This window comes from Musca vetustissima, unplaced genomic scaffold (assembly GCF_032173495.1).
Source record: "Musca vetustissima isolate MV318-11 ecotype Yass unplaced genomic scaffold, APGP_CSIRO_Mvet_v1 utg30909, whole genome shotgun sequence".
Classification (NCBI taxonomy): domain Eukaryota; kingdom Metazoa; phylum Arthropoda; class Insecta; order Diptera; family Muscidae; genus Musca; species Musca vetustissima.
Window position 1 is genome coordinate 168,781 of NW_026875978.1, and position 9,292 is coordinate 178,072.

Consider the following 9,292-nt stretch of genomic DNA (forward strand, 5'->3'; position numbering starts at 1 on the left):
ATGATATGGAATTTATTTTGCATATCAGACGGGGTCATTTTATTAAAATCGTACACTTTTTAGGTAAAAATAACATTCTCTTGAGGTTATGATCAAAATTTGTCCTCGTATAATGATTCGTTTTAGAACACATGTCACTTTGGACCAAACCTTATGAAGCCGATTTAGATATGTCCGGTCACCTGTTTAACTGGCTGGTGCAAACGATTACTCACAAATAAACTAATTTAGTCGAAACTTTAAACAATGTTTTTTAACCAGATCAAATTAAAGATTGAGATCATTGGTCTAGCTCACTGGGTGCTCCCACCTCCTCCACCGATTGGCCAAAATCGTTGAAGAAATACAAACACATATCATGCGAACGGAGTATCCGAACATCAAGTTCCAACAAGGGTCTTCTTAGTAAAAGAATATGATTTAAAAAGTTCAATCGTGGTCGACGCAATCTCACAAACTTTGGACATGAAGTTCGCCCTAAAACAACGATTGAGCCAGAAACCATTGTTTATATGATCAACTGATAATGCAAGATCAACTTGTAACATACACTAAAAATAGACATCCTTGATAATTTCTTTATCAGCATACATTGCCCGTAGAAAAGGTTGTTCTCGTATCTCTTCGATCACGGTGCTTTAAAAGACGTTTAAAAGATCGTCACATGTGAGGAATTATGGATTTTTGCATACCGTGGGTCTTCGATTACGAGTCATAGGCAACGAAAGGTGTTCACTTTGAATCAAATTGTAGCGTTTATATTCGGAAAAGTGATCACGTAGCGATTTTGTTTGGGCTCCATATGACAATGCGAACTCTTACACATCTTTTTAATCCCGCGCATCAAGAAAACAATATCGGCCATTAATTTTCGTCGAAGCGATGATTTCCATTTTCGGCTTAATGGGCGTGGGAACAAGATTAGGCGATTTCACATGTTGGATCGGTTTATTCACCACCTCGACCACGTGTTATTCTAGCAAAAAAAAAATTTCGTACTCAGTAAATTTTGATGGGGATTTCTTTCTGATTTCAGTACAAAAGTGATATGGATGTGGCCAACGAAATCGGAAAAAATTAAATATTACATTCAGTCCGAATTCGAAAAAAATTAAAAGGATTTTCTAAAAAAAAATAGGTCCATTTTCTAAGAAAAATTTAGAAAAATCCGCAAATTTAAAACGAAAATCAGAAAAATAAAAATTGGTACAAATTGTTGGGATATTATTTTTCTCCTATTACGATATTTTTTTCTCCATTTGGGATATTTTTCCGATTTTTTACGAGCGTGATCACACAGTTAGACTATTTCCTGTGGTGATATTTTTAGTATAAAGTCAGTGCGGACGGACATATCCGCTTCAATCCGTGGAGCGAAGCATCAGTCGTGTCATTCACCAGTTTCGAAAAAACGTCGAGAAGTTTGAATGAGTCATAAAAATTTGGACTCAACATGGACGGAAATTACTATAGAGACAGAACCATATATACCCCCAAGAATGTTTGGTATTGAAAATGGGACAAATAGAAACATGTTTTTAGTATAGTCCATAGACTTGCAGGGTAAACTACTTTCTAGTAAACTATAGTTAGTCATTTTGGGGTTTCAGAAAAATTTTTTATATATAACCAAGTGTTGACAGATGAGGACAACGACTATAGAAGAGCTGCATCTTCATATAGAACAACTGCAGATATTCTACTTCCTATAGATGATTTTTCGATTTCTCAATAGATAAAATAAAACTCCTGGCAGAAAATATTCAATGATTATCCATTTTAGACATAACACTCCTAAAAGGTTTTTGGTTAGAACACGTATAAGAGATTCTTATTCCCCACGATAACCACTGTTTCCACATATCATAAAAATGTTGCTGTTGTTGGTTCATAAAATCCAATTGGTTGTACTCCACACAGAGTTATATTATGGAAAACGAACCGAACTGAACGAGCGAACCCACCAGTAAACGTGGATGGTGGCTGTGAATGGCGACGACACAACAAAAATGGTAATGTCGACAACGACGACGACGATGATGTTAAACTCGAATGTGTTTTACCCTCCTCCTGGCGATGTACTTTGGAAACTATGGTGGTTGGTTGGTTGGTTGCCCGACTGCCTAGTTGGATGTTCGTCGTTTAGTCAGTCATTCAATTCATGCTCACACACACAACACACACACAACACACACACAAAGTTTTTCGGTATGGTTTGTTCGTTGTTCGCCAAAGGGAGAATGAGGCAACAGCACCACCAGGCAATGGATTAAAAAATACATGGAATGCATGTGCGGCAGCATGGCATGGCATCATATCGTCATGGTAGTTCAACAAAATGCGGCGGTATGCTGCTAGAATTTTATACAACGTTCATGATAAACACAACAACACGCAGGAAAAATGGGAGACTACTGACTAATGCGAAATCCAGCTACGTGGTGTTCATTCGAAAAGAACAAAAAAAAAATAACGTTGGCAAAGGAACGACAACGACGACTATCAGAATAAATGACGATTGCTGGCAAAACATATCTGTGCTCAGTTTGGCCATTTCCTCCCCTCGAATCGCCTTCCCTGCCGTGCTGGCTGTCCTGTTTCTCCTTCTCTTTGACATAAAAATACTATTCTATGTGGCAATTTATACAACTGACAAGGCCAAAGGATGGTCGGTCGGTCGTCGACGACGAAGAATATGATATTGGGATCTGTGTAGGATCAGGGTATGTGGATGTCGATGTGGATGTGGATGGAGGGCATGAATTTGAAAAACAGGGAATGTTTAACAGCACAGAGAGCACCATGGTTAGTTATATTTATGTATGCAAAAAGAATTACAGAGTTAGGCAGTCAGACTGTTGGTTGGTTGGTTAGTCTGTCAGTCGGTCGGTCGGTTGGTTGGTTGTTGAATACAATATCTGTATATCTGTGTACGTGTGTGTGTGCATCTGTATGCTGACGCTGATGTTTGTTATGCATGAAAATAAAAATTGTAAAGTACGACCGACAAGACAACTTTTTCGAGTTTTCTGTTCGGTTCGTTTCTATTCTGTTCAAGAGTAGAGTCAATAAAGATTCATATAAAAATACAACAAGAACAACAGCAGCAAAAAATAATTCAGAACACACAGACGACACAGTATGAATGAGGATGATTGTAGTGTCATGGCTGGCAGGGATGCAGGCAGGCGGGATAAGGAAGTGCGGAACGTGTTCACTGAGATACAAACTGACAGATGAAGGTTTTATTTGCTTCGTACAAACAACCAAAGTTGCTTTGCCAGGCGGGAACTGATGGCAAGCATGCCAGCCAGCCAGCAAGTAAAACTAAGGTTCTGTGTGCTGAGTGCTGGCTGCCGTTGGTTGTTTGGTGGTTCTACTTTCAATGAGACACAAAAATATGAGAAAGAAAAAGACAAAGAAGATTATGAAGAACACAAGAGCCATTTCAAAAAAAAAAACTGGCACTGGCATTTGTACAAAAGAACTTTTACATCCTTTCCATACCTTGTCTTTGCTTGGTTGGTGGTTCGATGTTTCTTCTGTGTTCTGTCCTGATGATCATCATCGCCATTGCCAAGCAACTGTCGTCGTCGTCATCATCATCTTACCATTCACCCAGTGTTGTAATACAAAAGACTTTTGCAAAGTATATTTTTCTTCTCTTTGGTAACTTTTTTTGTTTCGGGGCTGCCATGGTTCCTGGCAGCAGGAAAAACAACGACAATATCCAGATGATAATGTTGCCGCCAGAAATTCTTAATATATATTTTTGTTGTTGTTGTTGCCTCTTGTGTTCTGGTTCTTCTAGTTGTAAATACTGAACATGAGAGGACAATGTTGTTGTTCTACGTTTTTAAGCTGCAGTGATAAATGAAGGATGGCATTACGAATAAAACAGCTCTGCAGTCAGTAGTATCTGAAAAACAGCCAACCACTGTTTGAAGTTTTACATCATCGAATGGAGGGGAGTGAGAGAAGCAAGGAATGCCGCCACCGACCGATGAGATGACAACGTAAAAACGTTTTGTAACAAAAGAAAATTCAATTCATGAACGAAGGAACGAACGAACGAAAAAAATAGAAAAACTCTGAAGTGAACCGTGGTAGTAAACTTGAAAGGTAAAACCATTTATATACCATCAACCCAATCACCCACCCACAACGATGCTGATGATGATGAGGACAAGCAAAGACAACGTTGGTGGTTGGATGACGTCCTGTTTTTCTTTCTTTTATTTCCATTGCCATGCGGTTAAAACAGATCTCTGGCTTTGTTGTGCTGCTGCTTTCATTACAAAAATTGCAATTACAAATGATTTTTTTTTTTGCTGCTGCCACTACTACTGTTGGTGTTGTTGTTTTTGTTTTTTTTTCTGTGGTTCCTCTATTCTGTTTGTGGCAAAAAAGTTAGTGTATTCTGTTTTCGAGCTTTTTTTTTCCTTTTTGACAGAAGGTGTGCCTGACATCACATCCCTGCGCTACTGTTGACTTCTTTGTTTTTGAATGGCAAACGGGATAAAAAGGATAACTTGTTTTAGACCTCCTTTAGCCATACAATTAAACAACAACTTATCATTAGGCACATAGAGAGCGATTGTCTTTAACGACAATTGAAATGGATTTTGAAATTTTATTTTTTTATGATTATTGATTATCGGGATAATCGATTTATTTTCGTTAAGGACCCTATCTAAGATCTTATGAGCCATATTTTTGTAGAATCTTTGGAGGTCAAAAAATCTTGTCTTTTTGTAATTAATTTGCGGCTAAAGAAAAGTATGACTAAAAAGTCGCACAATGACAGTATAGATTGAGAATATATTTTACAAAAATTGTCGTTTTCGATTTGACTGAAAATATGCCAAACTGCAAAGTTTCAAATTAAATTTACATGTTCATATAATATTGACCCTTTTTAGAGGGAGGTACCACAGGAGAGAGCAGACGGGCCCCACATTCGAACTTGATCTAGGTATGGTAAAGATAAAAGGTTGTGCTATGTTTGGTTCAAATCGGACATTCCATTCGCCTGATTTTGGATTTATAACAATTGAAAATGTTGAGCCAGAAGGCACCAGAAGGAGTGAAACAATTGGTCCGATTTTCAGATTTGATCTTGGCTTGGTAAATATAATAGGTTGTGCAATTTCGAAACATTTTGTGCTGGACGTACCAGAAGGAATGAACCGACATTCCCCATCTTCGAGCTTAAACTAAGTTTGGTAGAAATATTACAATGTGCAAAGTTTGGATGAAATCGGTTACTCCCTTCGAGAGTTGTCATGCGCAGCAACCGGCCAGATGGACGGTCATTTGTAAATCGACTCCAAATTGTCTAAAACGGTTTTGGTCAAGGAAACATGGTCGTATCAAAAGAGACAAATTATTAACTCAAAATCTTCCTGATTCGATGTTTTTTTAGTTATTTTTTCGATTGGAGTTATGAAAGTTTTACTGTAATTTGAAGGTCATCGTGGCAACAATTAGACATGTTAGTTTTTTAGAGTCAGGTACTTCGAAAGTCTCAGAAAAATGTTTCAAATGACCGTAAGGTAGCACTTGGCGGTCATTGTGCCACAGAATGGATAATGATAGATCGAAATTTTCTTCCGCCTGTGAAAACTTTGTTATCGTTGGATCCCGCAAAATTTTTCAATCGCTAACCGGGCTCAATTCGATTGTCTAAATAATTTCGGGAAAACTACAACAGCGGCTCTTCAAGAGACCTTTATATAATCGTCAATGCTGATAAGTCTAGGATCTATGCGTTTGAGCTAATGGGAGTACCACAAGTCGGCGTCCCATCTCTTTCTTTTGTTCAATATGTATCTTGCGAAACTCCCCATTCCTCCACCAGATGTTTCAGTGGTGTCGTACGACGATGACTGTATGATTATTTCGTTAACATTGAGGGCGGAAATGTAAACATTTTCAACTATTTAGCTACCATCACAAACTTCTTCCGTTAGTGCAATCTATTATCCCTTGCAAAGTCTACCATGTCACTTTTCACTTCCTCGACATGAAAAGTCAATTTAGAACTTGACATTACCATTGAAGCTAGTCGCATTCCAATCGTCCATAATCCGAAAATCTTTGGGGTAATCTTCGATGGCCTCCTTAATCTTATACATCAACCATAAGGTGAAAACTAGGAATAAAGTTCTGAAGACGCATCCCCAGCGACCATAATCCGAAAATCCTTGGCGGGGTCTTCGATAACCTCCTTCATTTTTCCTTATATTCTATCTACATCAACCAGAAGCTGAAAGCTTTGGCTGGCACCTCCTGGGGCAAGGATAAACAAACGTTGGTAACGACATACAATACCAAAGGTAGTTCCATTCCCAGTTATGCTGCCCCAGTCTGGGCTTCTTTCCTTAGCGACACACAATGGAAATCCTTGCAAATAACACAAAATAATGCATTCCGGCTGTGTCCAGATGAGCGTCAATCACCTCCATGAACAGACCAGGATGCTGTAAGTCAAGCAACATAATGTGTTGTTGACTGGACAGTTCCAGCTGGCGTGCTATTTAACGTGTCATCCCAACCATCACATAGTGATGGCAAGATTCACCTGGACTTTCTGGCACATCTAAGGTCTGGGGTTCAGCAATGTTCTCAATCCTATCGAAAGCGCAATGTGTCCCCGGAATCCTAAATCCTTCTGCCAGCAAAGCTCTCACGACACACACCATTGCCCGCCTAAGCCTACAAAACTAAAGCCAATAGAGTTGGCACAGTTCATCCGGCTACCCTCTTCAAATCCTAGTTCGTAATTAATAATAAATATATTTTCCTATTCCTTGTTCCGTTTTCTATCTATATTTTCAAAAAAGAACTTTCACCAGCGGCCAAACTGTTACAACAACAACAGCAACAAGTAGACTTACATAAATGTCAGCATTTCCCAACAAATATTGTCCTTGAAAAATGCAACCCAAATATCTACCAGGACAACCAACAAGTGAAACATAATCAAATTCAACAATCAGTCAAGTATGAAAAGTACCAGTCAGTCAGTCAACCAACCAACCATCCAGTTAGTCGGCCAGACGACGACAATCGGTTATTCAATTAACCAAATCAACCGCTGTTATGTGTGTAGCAACATAACAACAGCTGTTGTAGGACGTGAATGGCGATGATAGTGAAAAGAAGGCAAAGCAACAACCAATGACCTGAGCACTAAATACGAAATGCATTTCATTGAAGATTCTAATAGAGAAGTGGCTGGAAAATAGTGTGTATATAGAAGACCCACTAGGAACTAGTCATTCTTCGAATATTTTATATTAAATTTAATTGGCATGCACTCTTTGTCAAATCACCATCATCGACTCATGGGGACCTTTTCAAAGAATAACAAAAAAAAATATATATATATATAAAGCCGTTGTTCTACACTGAGTAAAGTAGGCATTTTCCTTAAATTCTCATAAAATTAAAAAAAAAATATATTCTTACTTTTACTTGTGCGACTGACACAGTTACGATTGTCGTCGTCGTATGTCTGGGCTTGCCGGTTCTGTGAAATTAGGCCTTAGGAAATGTATCGAATACATGGACGAGTACTCTACGTATTTACAGGTCTATCAACATCACATCGTCATAATAACAAGCAGTACTGCACACTACCACCAAATCATCATAGAGTATTAGTACCTCTCCTATGTTTATATTATTGCCGTTTTTGTTGTTGTTGCTGTTGGTGGTTGGTGATTATGATGGTGCTTTCGCAGAAAGAGGCAACAACAACGACCTCTCAAAGATGAGTCAAACATCTAAACCACCGTCTGAAGAGGAACCATTCAAAAACGGAAAACTTTAAAAGGAGGAACGCAGACACACACACCTCGTCTTTGTTGTTGTTGCTTTTTGTTGATATCATCACAACCTTTTTGGGTTGTTGAATGAAAGAATGAATGCTAAAATACCGGAGCAGTAGGTGAAGTGGGAATTGTTAAACTATCAAAACAACAATATCAGCACGACTACAAAATAGACCATATTCCATACCATACTACCACCAAGTACATACTAGAGAATGTATGTACATGAATGCATATATACATACTCTATATACATATTTTGAAAACTGGAGTAAGTACAACTAGCGCCACTATATGTTTTTGCTACCATTCCATTGTAGCACCACATGGCTTATTTGTAAGCATGTGCACATGCCAACATACGATATATCTTTTAAGGCCGTTGCTATTTTTCGCATGGCAGCCCACCACCACCCACACCCACTTTTAGTTGAATTGCATTTTCCAGCAACAACAAAAACAAGAAGAACCAACCATGGCCTTTAAAATTGCTCATTCATTCAACACCCGTCGTCGTCACCATCGTCTACAATTCGATTTGAAGCCACCATTACATCATGGTACTTTTCGAGGAGTACTACACACTTATGTTTGGATGTGTGTGTGTGTGTAAACCGACCATATGCTTTAAACTAACTGCATATATTTTGTAGAAAGCTAAACATATCTGCGTACGTATATACCTACCAACATACAGGATGTGCGACGTGGTCCTTAATGGAATATAACAACAAATTTGTTCATTGACTCTAGTTATTCTTTGGTACTAGATATTGCAGAACGATGTTGCTATTGGCAACATCACAGAAATATAGGAAATTGTGCCACAATTCCATATACTTATATTTCCAAAAATTTTATAGAATCCTTCCCTAACCACAACATTTTGAGGGAATATGGAAAATTGAATTTTGAAAATAAATTCCGAGTTTTATTTCAATGTGTAGCCGTTGTTACTTTACAGAGAGGTCTCACACCTAATCGAGACTTTAATCCCAACATCGGTTACATCGTGCTATAAGAGGTTGTTGTTGTATTTTTTTATTCTCTTTTATATCCCTCTGTTTCCAGGTTCTAGAAGGTTGCAATATGGATGGACTGGGTCCAAAGGTGACAGACGTTGGTCGAGTATGACTTGGGTCGTTTTGAATCGTAGAAACCTCTGTCGTGGAAGCCAGCTCTAAGAGGTCATAAAAAGATGTGATGAAGGAACCTGACAAATTTCAACATCCATGACAAGACTGGGAAAGTATTAGTCGAAATAGTTAATATTGACACGGATTTTAGCGACACATTAAATCGATATAACGACGGAAAAATGTTTTGCCCTTTGAGGGCACGAAAACCAAAATTTAAACTTACACTAATAAAGCAACATCTTCGAAGATGCCACATCATCTTATCAAAACACACGATAAGACAAATGTCAAATAAGTAAACTTCAAGCAACATGG